Here is a 14,777-nt window from a genome sequence, read left to right on the forward strand (position 1 = left end):
CCCTTTCTCTACATTTCCTACATTTTCTCCTCATCCTCACCTATTGTCCCTCCCGACTTCATTCTCCTTCATTGCTACATTTTCCTTTCCTCCTTTCTCCCTCATTGGCTACTATCATTAATGTTATTATCAGCATCTTCATAATTATTTAACTCCAAAACATCACATACTTCAATATCACATTAGGCCATTCAGGGATCATTTCACAATATTAATATTTCTTATTTTTTGTGGTTATGGATTTTGATGCCATAACAGAAAACCTGATGGGCAACTGGTATATATTTCTAAACATAATTCCAGTAGTGGAGAAGGTAAATTTGTAGTTAGTATTATCTTTTTAAAACATTTTATTTACTTATTTGACAGGGAAAGAGGGAGAGAACACAAGCAGGGGGAGTGGCAGGCAGAGGGAGAGGGAGAAGCAGACACCCAGCTGAGCAGAGAGCCTGATGCAGGGCTCAATCCCAGGACCCTGGGATCATGACTTGAACCGAAGGCAGACGCTTAGCTGACTGAGCCACCCAGGCACCCCTGTAGTTAGTATTACTTTAAAGAGGTAGCTGTACTGTTTGTAATTTCCTCTTCCTAAGCAGAGGTATTTTAACATTCTCCATTTTTCCCTTTTCAGTTGATTATCATCTTAATAGAAAATAATTATTTAGACAACTTGTGAAACATTTGATCATGAAAAATACGAATGCGATAGACAAAAATTTCAAAACAATACATTTTATATAATGCAGACGTTTCATGCTTTTTGACCCCAAAAATCCCTACAATATTCCATATGTATAGTTTGCCCCATAATCAGTTGAAGTAAACACACTAAAAAATACTATTTTAGTACAAAATGAAATCAAACAACCAAGTAAAACTCAACTTTGTTGCTTTATTGCTATTCCCTTCTCATTTTATGAAGATCAGTGCCTGCACATTGGTGAGAAAAACTTGGATTCTACAACCTAAGAATCATAAAAAATGCATTTGTTTTTTAAAGTAATAAACACTATGAATATTTTTGTGCTTAACAGATTTCTACCAGAGGATTTTCATCATCTTTTTTTTTTTCTTTAAGACCACTTTTTTACTATGATTCAACAAGAAATTAACAAATATTTAATAAATGCCTGCCATATACAATGTAGTGTGTTCCCTGTCCTTCAGTAAAGCCAGTAGCTCAAGTGTATCTCAATATGTATTTTTCTATAGAAACACATTAGAAAGAGAAATCAATATTTAAAACAAATAAACACAGAAACATTTACTTTACCTCCCTAAGATATAGCAGCCTAACAATAAAGCTCTTCACTGTCACTTTAGATCTTGCAGAGTTGGTTTCAGATATTCTCTGGTAGTGATGTATTTATTTCTCCTTGCTCATCTCCCCATAAATTGTGTAGAGGTAACTCTATGCAATAGAAGAAAATTTAGGTTGATACAAAGAAAAAGAAAGATTTATAAGAGATCATGAGAGTCTTGACAGTCCAGGCACTTCTGCCAACACAATTCTTTTTTATTTTAAACTTTATCTGAGTCTAATTGGATTTTCTTCTTTCAACTGGGAGACTTATGAATAGTACCAAAGAATGTCTTCTTTTACTTAGGTTGGGTTAAATCAATGAAGATCCAAGTATAAACATTTATGTATAAATAATTAAGAGGTTCTAGTAAAAATCAGAAGGAGAGTAAGGAAATTGCTCAACTGGAGCAAGGTTCAGTAAAGACAAAGTCCTTTGTAGGAAAATTTTAGTTTCATTGTGCAGAGATCTCTTGGAATAGTGTAAGTAGCAATTCAGAGTGGCTCTGACAAGACAGAGAGGAGCTGACACATTTGTCAATCTCTGGGTTACAAAAGGCTGAGGGGATGCTGGCTTACCCACCTGTTAAAACAGGTAGAATATGATCAGGCAGGCTTAAGGGCAGGTCTTTTGATAAGAAGATGCAATTGCTATTAGGAGTGGAAGCACATCAGTAGCCATTGTACATGAAAGTGATAAGGAAACAGAAAATATATATGCATGGACAAAGTGAGCTTCAGTTTTTACAAAAGAAGAGGTATAATCTCAGCTTCTGAATTATATGAACTTTGTTTTAGTTGGAAAAAAGTCAGTATAAAAAATAAACTAGAATAAATTTCACCCTTTAAGTGTACCTTTGATGAATTTTGGCAATTATATATAGTCATTATCTCATCAATCATGATACAAAGCATTTCCAACCAACTAAAATATAACTTTGGGCTCCTTTGCAGTCATGCCTCCTCTGGCTTTCTTTCCTCACTGTTGGGAACCACTCATCACCTTTTTCTCCCTATAATTTCACCTTTTCTATAATTTTGTATAAATGATATGATAACGTTTATTTGTATTTGATTTTTTTTGATGTAACATGATTTTTGAAATTCATCCATGTTTTTCAATGTTTAAATATGTTTGTTTTTGCTACGGAGTAATATTCTGTAAAATTAGGATATCACAATGTGTTTATTTACAAGTTGATGATGGCTGTATCATTGAGCATTTCAATCAGAAATCTCTAAGAGTTCTTTTTGCTCCACACCCTTGTCAACACTAGGTATTGTCAAGCATTTTGATTCTAGCAAATTTAGTAATTTGGTAGTATTATCTCATTATGGTTTGAATTTGAATTTTTTTTTTAAGATTTTATTTATTTATTTGACACAGAGAGAAAGAGAGTGAACGCAGGCAGAGGAAGAGGGAGAAGCAGACTCCCCGCGGAGCAGGGAGCCTGACATGGGGCTCGATCCCAGGACCCTGAAATCATGACCTGAGCCGAAGGCAGATGCTTAACCGACTGAGCCACCCAGGCGCCCCTGAATTTGAATTTCTGAGTGACTAATTTTGAGCACATTTTCATGTGCCTATTGGCCATTCATCAAACTTCTTTTGTGAATGGCCTATTCAAAATTGTTTTCCCTTCTTTTTTTTTTTTTTTTTTTTGAGGAAGTGTTGTTTTAATTTTTTGTCCATAGAGGTATTCGGTTGTTGAAGTATCATTTATTGGAAAGACTATCTTTTTTTTTCCATTTAACCAACATGGCCTTCTATAGAATATAAATCCATCCTATAGATCTGTGATTATTTCTTCACTCTCTCTTCTTTTTTATTGATCTATATATTGATCATTACCACTATGCACACTATCTATGGTGTATCTTTCAATGGCAAATGTATTCTGTTTTGGGAGTATATAAATGACAATTTGGTTAGAAAGTTGTTCAGGTATTCCATATTCTTACTGATTTTTTATGTTTTCCTTTTTTTTATTTTATATATATTTTTTAATTTGACAGAGAGAGAGAGAGAGAGAGAGAGGGAACACCAGTAGGGGGAGTGGGAGAGGGAGAAGCAGGCTTCCCGCTGAGCAGAGAGCCCAATGTGGGGCTTGATTCCAGGATCCCAGGATCATGACCTGAGCCAAAGGCAGATGCTTAACAACTGAGCCACCCAGGCGCCCCTTTTTATGTTTTTCTAACAATTATTTATAGATGAGATGTTGAAATCTCCAATAATAACATTAGTTTGTCTATTTTCAGCTTAGAGTTGTCAGTTTTGACTGATCTATCTTAAAGCTCTATTATTAGGTTTTCAGAATTGTTGTGTCTCCTTGATGATTTTATCCTTTCCTTATTAAGAGACTCACCTCTCTATCTATGGCAACTTTTCTTGGTATTGCCCAGTTTCTCTTGTCTGATAATAATACAATCAACAATATATTCCTGGTAACTTTCTATTAGTACTTGCTGATTTTTGTTTTCCTGTCCTTTTTTCTTTTGTCACTATCTGTTTTTATATTTAAAATGCAAGTATTATAAATAGCATATAAGTTAGTCTTGCTTTTGGATCCAAATGAAACACTTCTACATTTTTTTTTTAAGATTTTATTTATTTATTTGACAGAGAGAGACAAAGCGAGAGAAGGAACACAAGCAGGGGGAGAGGGAGAGGGAGAAGCAGGCTTCCCACCGAGCAGGGAGCCCGATGCGGGGCTCGATCGCAGGACCCCGGGATCATGACCGGAGCCGAAGGCAGACGCTTAACGACTGAGCCACCCAGCTGCCCCAAAACACTTCTACATTTTATCGAAGTATACAGTTCATTTAAATTTAAAATAATTATTGATATATTTAACTTTACCAACTTTGATTTATATTTGTCTTATCTTTTTCTATTTCTGCTTCCTTTAGGATTAAATTTATTTTAAATATTCTACTTAGTATCATACTGGTTTTATCACTTTGTTAAGGTGTTGGCTGTAGGAATTACAGTTTTCAATCAAAAGTTATCACAGTCTACATAAAATTAATATTATATTCCTTCACATATAATATAAAAACCTTTCAAGAGCATACATTCATTTGCCCCTTTCTTCCTTTGTAGATTTCATACATTTTATCTATACATATATTAAATCCCACAATATATTGCTATTATTTTTAAAAGGTCAACAAATAGTGTTCATATTTTTGTACATCCAAATCTCTATATGCTATTTTCCTTCTGCATTAAAAACTCTCTTAAAAGTATTTTCTCAGGGCGCCAGGGTGGCTCAGTCAGTTGAGTGTCCAACTCTTGATTTGGGCTCAGGACATCATCTCAGGGTCCTGGGATTGAGCCCCCTGCCTGGCTCCATGCTCAGTGGGGAGTCTGCTTTATAATTCTCTCTCTTCCTCCTCCTCTGCCCTTCCCCCTGCTCCCACTCTCTCTCTAAAATAAATAAATAAATCTTTCTTAAAAAATGAAGTGTTTTCTCTTCCAGATTTCCTAGTTATAAATTTTGTCGAGTTTTGTTTTTTTCTCTGTAAGATGTTTATACTCTTTTCATTTCTGAAGCGTATTTATTACTGAATAAAGAGATTTATTTTGACAGTCCTCTCTTACTTCTTTGGCCCTTAAAACATTATCTTCTGGCTTGCATTGTTTCTTTTAAGAAGTTAGTGATATTCCTTATTTTTGTTCCTAGTATATAACATCTCATTTTTATTTGGACTGTGTTTAATCTATTCTATTATCATTTCTTAGTAATTTGATTATGATCTTCCAATGTGTTTTTGTTTTGTGTTTATCCTGATTGGAGTTTGTTGAGCTGCTCAAATCATTAGGGTTATAGATTTCACAAAATTTGAAAAAATGTCCACTATTTCTTTAAATGTCTTTCTTTTCTGCCCTAATATTTCTCTTTATTCATGTGGGAATATTAATATATATATGATAGAGTTCTTGCTATTGGCTAAATTCAATGATACCTTGTTTGATTTTTTTTGTCTTTTTTTTCCTATTTTATAGATAGTTTTTAAGTGGTTTCAAGTTCAGTTTGTATTTATTCTGAAATAGCTCATCTAAAGGTCATTTTTTCAAGAGAATTTATTGTTTAGCCCTATATGAATATGTTTGCAGCCCAGTAATTTATATTTGGTTCTCTTTCTTATATATTTGATTGACTATTGTATTGTATTGTATTGTATTGAAGTCCTTTATTTTCTCCTTTAATTCCCCTTGCCTTTAAATTCTTAAACATAATTGTAAAAAGTATTTTTAAATCTGTGTCAGCAAAATCCATCATGTTTATCATTTCTGAGTTTGTGTCTTTTGATTGGCTTTTGTCCTCTTTTTAAAATCAGTAATTTGCTATTTTGTACTGAACATTGCATTTGTTAGGCTATTAATGTTTGGATTTTGTTCTCTTAAAAGAAGGTTAAGTTTTATTCTGGCAGATAGTTGATTAATTTGCAGATGAGCTTGATTGTTTTGATCTTCTTTTTAGATTTTTCTGAGATAAGTCTGGGGTTACTTTCTCTAGGGCTATATGCCTTATTTTTAATGCATTGCCTTTCTGGGAGTTTACTGAATGCCTGGAGTATAAATTAGATCTCTCCACTCTAGCTCATGGGAATTTGAACATCTAGCAGCTGTGTTCAAACCCAAACAATTGTTCAGCTCACGTCTCTGCAGTAGCTCTTCTTTGGTAGATTTATTTTGTTTTGTTTTGTTTTTTCTTTCCTTTCCCCACCCCCCCCTTTCTTTTTCTTTTTTTCCTTTTGTTGTGGAGTGGTTAGCCTTGCAGAATCTCCTCCTATAACTCTCAGCTTAATATTTAGCCAAACAGTCAAGATAACTCCTGTGCATATTCCTGGAGTCCCTTCATTGTATAATCTCTTCTTCAGTTTTTGCCCCATAAAGCCAATAGCCTCAATAACATAACATTGATCTCTTTGGTTCCAACTCAGTGTGATTTTCTGCTCTATTTGGACTTGCTGCACTCCAGAAAGGTCTCTAGGCATGAAACTGAGGTTACTGAGCCATCTGACAGTTTTTCCTTCTTTCAGTGATAACAGTGTTGCTTTGCTTATCATGCATTATTTGAAAATAGTTATCATAGTTATTAGGAGAGGCTAGTTGCTGACAGTTTTGCCATTTTAATCATATGTGGATATCACTATTTATTCTCTTTTTCTATGAGTTTTTATTTTTTAATTGAAGTAGAGCTGACACACAATGTTACATGTGTGTCAGGTATATAAAATATTGATCTGACAAATCTGTATAGTTATGCTCACCACAAGTGCAGCTACCATCTGTCACCATACAACGCTATTACAATACCATTGGCTGTATTCCCTATGTTGTACCATTTATCCCCATGATTTATTCATTTCCTGACTGAAAGCCTGTATCTCCCACTCCCCATCATCCATTCTGCCCATTCCTCCCACCCTCCCCTCTGGCAACCATCAGATTTCTTTGTATTTATGGGCCTGTTTCTGCTTTTTGTTTGTTTTATTATTTTAAGATTCCACATATAAGTGAAATCATATAGTTTTTATCTTTGTCTCACTTAGCATAATATCCTTTGGGTATGTTGTTGCAAATGACAAGATCTCATTCTTTTTTATTGCTGAGTAATATTCCATTATATATATTTATATTTATAAATATATATGTATATACACACATACACACATAACCATCTTCTTTATCCATACATTTATCAATTGGATGTCCCTAAATTATTAAAGTGAGTTTTTCAACCAATTGTTTTGATTAACTGGACAGGTTTTCATATTTTTTGATATATAGACATTCTTGGAAAATCTCCTTCATAATTAATGACAATTTTCAATGGGGAAAAAAGAATAGTATACTTTTAACAACAGCAAAAAGAGAATGGTATATTTTTATGGTATTATCCTAATAATAATATTAGGGCTTATGGTATAAAGTCATTACTGAAAAAAAGAAAACTTTCAGAATAATGTCTATGTCATTTCTCATTAATGTAGTGTTCTAAAGATCACAACATTAAGTGTATTTGTGAAAATTAATACTGTGTCCTTGATTTGGTTAGTTATGTCTCAAGGTGAAATAATCATGAAGAGCTCAACTTTACAAAATAGGTTACTGAGTATACTACAGATAGGTAAGAAATAGTGAGTAGTGACCTAAATCTGAAAGCTGTCTACCCAATTACTTCTACTTGCAACATCTTTCAAAAACTAGTTAAAAAAATCAACTAACCAATGAACAGAAAAAGCAACCCAAGGAGAGAATGTGATGGTTAATTTTATTTGTCAAATTGGCCAAAGAACCCATATATTTGAATACCACCCAGATGTTGTTGTGATGGTATTTCCTAGTGGAGATCAACATTTAGTTCCCTTTACTTTGAGTAAAGTAAATTACTCTCCATAGTGTAGGTGGACCTTATCCAGTTATTTGAAGTTCTTAACAAAAAAAGGCTAACGTCACCTGAGAAAGAGGGAATTCTGCCTCCAGTCTGTCTTCAGATTGAAACCGCAACGTCAACTTTTCTCTGGGTCTCTGGGCTGCAGATTTTGCACTTGTCAGCTTCCACAATTCTGTGAGCCAGTTCCCTTAACTTCTCCCCCCACCCTCTCTTCTCTCTTTCTATATATATATACACACAACCTGTTTTGTTTGAAGAACCTGACTAATTAAAAGGCTATCCTCGTTTTCCTTAGCTATATGCATATGTTCATGTTTCATCTCCTTTGCTACTAATTCTTATATGCTGTTATATTAATCTCCAGTTATTTTATTTACATAGAGTTTCTATCACAAATTAAAGTATAAAATTGCCTACAACTGAGATAGTATATAATACCACTTTTATATCTGTGTTTATTCCATTTTTTAACTACACAAGTAGATGCCAATATATGTAAAAAATAATCCTTTTGCTTTTTATTTTGCTACTGACTCTTGTGAATAAATAAGAACCATCCCAATACATTAATAAACCTCAAAAAGTATGTGTCTGTGTATGTGTGTTAGGAAAGAAAAATGAAGTAATACCAAGAGTAGCTGTTTCTAATGACTCTCAAAAGAACCAAAAACTAAATGAAATCTTCGTCCTGTAGCTGTTCATGAGTGTGCTTAAAAGATGTATTACAGCTCTGTTTATTATGATTAGTCTCATGTCATAATATTTTAGATTGTTTTCAATTCAATTTAAAGAAAGAACAATGCCATATCTATTTTAAGTATACTGTTGTTTTGTACCGAAAGTCAATATAGGTAGGTTTACTTTTACTGCCAGTTTATTTTCAATGAGAATATTTCAATGACAACCACAGTAGGATATTCTGATTGTCTTCAAATTAGGGAAAGAAATTGTACTTCATAATTTACTTTGCCTCTCTACTTCAGAGAATATCCTTTGTTTCTTAGAACTATAGTTTCCTATAAATGATGATCTTCATCTTTCTTTAAATTTCTAAGAGGCAAAGACTAACTGGAAGTTTGTATTCACCTATTTTATTTTCATGGGAATTACTTGAGACAGAAGTTTCTTTCTCTTTTTCTTTTTTTATTGGCAAATTCACAAATTGAAGCAAATCAAATCAATTTCTAAAATATAGGCATAAAATATAGGAGGATAAAATATAGACATAAATCCGCTGAACACACATATAACTAATATACACACTCTGCCCGTATTCTGAATGATTTCAGCTAACACTACTCCTCTGTCCATAGGCACATGTAATGTCAATGCAGGCACTTGGAGACTTAGCTGTCTTCTTCTTTTTGTTCTTCTTTTTTTTCTCTAGGCTCTGCAACTTTTAAGTTTTTCATTGACTCCACTAAGCTTCTCTTGAGCTTTCTAGGTTTGACAAAGTTGTCCTCTGGCATGTTTTTGCCAGCTGTTATGGCTCATAGTGCAATTTAAGCCTCTGTTGCACACTATTGTAAATCCAGGTAATGAAAGCCACAAACTTCTCACAAGCGTTATAAAGCTGACATCTGTCAAGATAAATATTGTGCAGTCAGCAAGGAGGGGATGGCTTAGATGGCTTAAACAGTTAACCTTGATATTTCATTTGAGAAGGCTTTAGATGCTCCTTCAAAGTATGGTGGTCTGCATACGTTCTTATGTAAAGTCTGCAGATCACTTTCATGTTGTTAATAAGTAATAGTTTAAGTTTTTAAAAACATTTTTGTGTTTTGGAGAAAAAAGGATGAATTATTTCCTAAGCCCACTATTTAAAAACATGGTATGATTTTCTGGGTAAGTTTTTTTTTAATTTATTTACTGTTTTATTATAATATTAATACCTATTGCTTAAATAAAATATATTCATATGTTAAAGTATACACATGAGGAATATCACAAACCTTTCCTTGTTGTTTAGTAATACTTTATGTTCCTTTAATATTCTTTTATTTTTACATTGAATGCTATATGCAAATTTGCATCTTCTTATATTTCAGTAAAATTTATGTCATAAACATTTTCATGTTAATGATGTTTACATAACTAGCTAACTAAATTCTAGCATGAAGTTACCATATAGCTTTCTGGCTATTACTAACAGTGTTCATAGAGTGCTTTAATTACAACTAATAAAGCAACTGTACAAATAAACTCTAACACTGACCATTTCTTATGGGTCAGACTATTTCCTATATGATGTATATAATCCCATTTAATTCTAACAATCATCTAGTCATATTATTATGTATTATATAAATTAAGTAATATACAGATAATTATATAAATACAGTAACCATTATATTATTATGTTTTCTCTATGTTATAGACAACGAAGCCAAAGATTAGAGGAGTAAAATAAAATGGTTGAGACAACACAGCCAATAAGGGCAAAACCTGGCACTTGAATACATTCTTGTAAACATCTTTAGAATTAGTTCTTGTAATACCCCATCATATATACCATATGTAACAGGAAAATGAAGACTGATTTTTAGTTATAGCACACAGGCTATGAGATTATTCTTTCACTCTATCCTACTCCTTTAGTATATCCAGAGAACACTGTAGAAACAGAACACTGATCACTATGAAAAGAAATTACAGCTGATTATGTAAGAATAAAGAGACAAACTTTGGTCATTCCCCTTGAGCACAGAAAATAAAACTAAAAGACTATGCTTTTTGCCAAGGTATAAGCAAAAAGAAATGAGAATGCTGTAAGAATTATAGTCTCTCTTATCAAGCAGTGAAACACCAAAGATCAAGAGTAGACCAGAAGAAATGTTATTGACATAGACATGCTTTTTATCACTATGTTTTAAGGAGGGAAATACTGAAAACTGGTTTGGAACCCATAAAATCCTTTAGAATTTTTCCATATAAGTATGTGTATAATGATTGACCCATATTCTACATGTGTAAATCTTTTGGTATACCTGTGTGTGTGTGTGTGTATGTGTGTGTTTAAACGGTAACTAACAAGACTTAATTATTCTGTTTATTTTTGTAGGGAGATTGGGAATAAAAGAAAGAACCTGTCATTAGAGTCTAAATTGTGGTACTCTCATCTATCACTTTATTATGAGAAAGAATAAGGAAGAACTTGATGAAGTCAGACTGAGTAACTCTGGGGGGTGGAGTTGGGAGGAAAAGCTAATATAGTATGCTCTTGCTCTTTACTATAAGGAGCTAAATAAGATTAACATACATATTTAATTTCTCAAGAGAAACAAGAATGAAATATGAACTATTTAATTTTATATAAAACTTAGAAAAAGGGGAATACAGAGAAGTAGTTACATTTATATGATTTTGACTTTGAACCATATTTCTTTTACATTTCCAAAAATGAAATTCACCCACAAAAATAGGAAAATACCTTAAAAAGTAGGAAAAATAGGGGTACCTGGGTGGCATAGTCTGTTGAGTGACCTACTCTTGGTTTCAGCTTGTGTCCTGATCTCAGGGTTGTGAGATCCAGCCCTGTGTCAGGCTCCCTGCTTAGTGGGGGAGTCTGGGATTCTCTCTTCCCCAGCAGTGCTCATGTGCTCTCTCTCTCTCTCTCAAATAAATAAATAAATCTTAGGAAAATAGGAAAAATAAATGCAAAATTAAACACAAACATTAGAAAGTAAGTCCAACTCTACATTAAATTGATAATACAGCTGTAAGGCATAAATAATATTTCAAGTAACTTTAACACAGTTCTCTATATGCATTTGAATATATATATATATATATATTTATATATGTAAACAAAATGAACTATAAATATACTTTTGGTACATTTTCAGTAAAAATGCACAATAGGTTTATTGTTAGTAATAATGTTGACAATGTAATTTTAAGCTACATTAAAGTACATTCTTTTAAACTACAGTAAATGTATTATAAATGAATTTAAAATTATTCCATAATGTATGTTATAAAAAAGTATGTAAATATACTGAGGTTATTTGGAACTAGTTTTAATAGTATAAAAGTATTAAATAAAATAGTTTTTATAGCATAAAAGTACTAAATAAAATAAATAAAAACCTTGTTAAATTTGAGTTAGAAATAAGAATGTAAGTTGTAATTTAAAGTGTATATATTCCCTGTTTTTTTGCTACTGAAATAATCTAGAAACAGTGACCTCCCAGGAGTAATATGTACATGTAGCACCCAGATCTTGATTCTAAACACCATTCTCCAATATAATGAAGAGGTGAGACTTGCAGAAATAGCTATTTCCAAGTCTGAGAAAAGGGAAAATAGAGAAAATGAAAAATGCACACAAGGAACTGATCAAATATGAATGTATTCATATCAAAAGGACACAGGAATGGGGTTGTCAATTTGTGTGGAAAACTATATATATATTCATATACATATATATGTTTATATTTCTTATATATGTTTATAATATATATAAATGCTTTTGTTTTTTCAATGCTATACATCTTAAAAACTTGATTAGTTCTTCCAGCATGAATAATATGATACCAACTTTAATTTTGGCATATATACTTAGTTGACCTTTCCGTTCTGTTTATTTTTAAACTTTTTGTATCATTTTGTTTTAAAATCCTATTGTGCAAAAATATATAGCCTTAGAGAGGAGACAGTAAGATTCCAATAGGAAGGTAATGTGTTTTAATCAGTAGGCTTAAACCATTCATATGCGTACTGATTTTTGATGAGTTTAAATATATTTCTTATTTTTGTTTTATGTTGTCTTATTTGTCATTTTATTTGCTTGTTTTATATGTGCCATTTCCTACATTTTGGTGATTTTAGTTTTCATTGCTTCATTCTGTTAAAATATTTAAACCTACATATTCTACTTCAAAATTTTCATATTAATTTTATGTACATATTTGACAGTTAACATTAAGCTTAAATTTTCTAATAAAAGCTGAAGTTTAATATGACCAGTTTTACTCTCTGCAAGGACATTAGTACCTATTTAATTTTATCTCCTTTTTTCATCCTCTTTTCCTATAGACACACAGATATACACACACATACATACACACATACACACACCATAACACAAAACCTTGTTATTGTTTTCATCTAGGTTGTAGTTTAATTTTTAACCAAAACACTTCTTTAGAACAGTTACTACTTATTTAGATATATTGCAAGACATATTTGTGGTAGTAAATTCTTGAATAGTATTATTCAAATACCAGTAAGCTAATTAAATAATTTATAGAAATAGAGCATATCAAGAATGGAATATTTTTTTAAAGATTTATTTATTTATTTTAGAGGGGGCAGAGGGAGAGAGAGAAAATCTCAAGCAGACTTCCTGCTGAGAGTGAAGCCTGATGTGAGGCTGGATCCACGACCCCGAGATCATGACCTGAGCCAAAATCAAGAGTCCCATGACTGACTGAACCACCCAAACATCCCAAGAATGGAATATTTTGTTGTAATTAATAGTGAAGCGATTTATCCACATCAGCATATATTTAAAATACTCAAAATATATTGTAAAGTGAAAAAATTAATTTATATGAAGATATGTATTTTAGGATACCATTTTATTCAATGTAGAGAAATACATATTTATTCTCTGTGGCATCTATGCCTATGGTTCTGAGAAGCCTTCTGCCATCCGGCATTGAGCCATTCTTCTTTGTATCAAGGGTTATGATGTGATCACTCAAGCCCAATCTGGGACTGGGAAAACAGCCACTTTTGCCATGCCAATTCTGCAACAGATTGAATTGGATCTAAAGACTACACAGGCCTTGGTCCTGGTGCCCAATAGAGAGTTGGCTCAGCAGATACAAAAAGGTAGTCATGGCCTTGGAGGATTACATGGGTGCCTCTTGCCATGCCTGCCTTGGGGGGACCAATGTACATGCTGAGGTCAGAAGCTGTAGATGGAAGCTCCCCATATCATCATGCATACCCCAGATCATGTGCTTGATATGCTTAACTGGAGATATCTGTTTCCCAAATATATCAAGATATTTGTACTGGATGAAGCTGAAAAAATGTTAAGCCATGGATTCAAGGACCAGATCTATGACATATTCCAAAAGCTGAACAGCAACACCCAGGTGGTTTTGCTGTCAGCTACAATGCCTTCTGATGTGCTTGAGGTAACTAAAAAGTTCATGAGGGACCCCATTCAGATTCTGATCAAAAAAGAGGAGCTGACCCTGGGGAGGGTATCTACCAGTTCTATATCAATGTGGAATGAGAAGAATAGAAGCTGGAGACTGTGACTTGTATGAAACCCTGACCATCACTTAGGCATATTTCTCAACACTTGAGGGAAAGTTGATTGGCTCACCAAGACGATGCACACCTGAGACTTCACCATGTCCACCATGCACAGAAATATGGACCAAGTGGAATAAGATGTTATCATGAGGGAGTTCTGCTCTGGCTCTAGCAGAGTATTGATTACCACAGACTGGCTGGCCAGAGTCATTGATGGACAGCAGGTTTCTTTAGTCATCAACTATGACCTTCCCACCAACAGGAAAACTATATCCACAGACTCGGTCAAGGTAGACAGATATGGCTATAAGGGTGTGGCTATTAACATGGTGACAGAAGAAGAAAAGAGGATTCTTCAAGATGTTGAAACCTTCTACAACACCTTCATTGAGGAGATGCCTCTGAATGTTACTGACCTCATTTGGGGCTGTCTTGGTACCTAGCCCTACCTAGGGTTCAGTCTGTGGAGGGCTGAAGAGGAACAGGAAAGGGGAGGGAAGAGAGCCAAGGGATGGACTCTTCTCATTTTTTTTTTCTTTTTCTTTGAATGAGTGTCACTTTTTGAGGCAAAAAAAAAAAAAGAATTATGTTTATTTCATTACATAGGCTATACTTATCAATATAAACAGCAAACTTTTTAATACATTTTATAAATTAAAAGAAAACAACATGTTTGGCATCAAAAAACAGTATTGGTTGAAGTTTATCTCTTGCATACATTATAAATAATCTTAGAATAACCTCACGGATTTTGTTCCTTCTTTTTCTTTTCATTTTCATGAGTGTGTGTTTGCAAA

At 33.2% G+C, this 14,777-nt stretch overlaps 1 pseudogene; it reads left to right on the forward strand.

The window, feature by feature from the left end:
- The first annotated feature begins 236 nt into the window (after positions 1 to 236).
- LOC123834696 (eukaryotic initiation factor 4A-I-like) lies at positions 237 to 14,423 on the forward strand (annotated as a pseudogene).
- The last annotated feature ends 354 nt before the right edge of the window (positions 14,424 to 14,777 follow it).

This window comes from Mirounga angustirostris, unplaced genomic scaffold, assembly GCF_029215605.1.
Source record: "Mirounga angustirostris isolate CCGP_5_RB_7025 unplaced genomic scaffold, mMirAng1.0.hap1 SCAF_1, whole genome shotgun sequence".
Taxonomy (NCBI): domain Eukaryota; kingdom Metazoa; phylum Chordata; class Mammalia; order Carnivora; family Phocidae; genus Mirounga; species Mirounga angustirostris.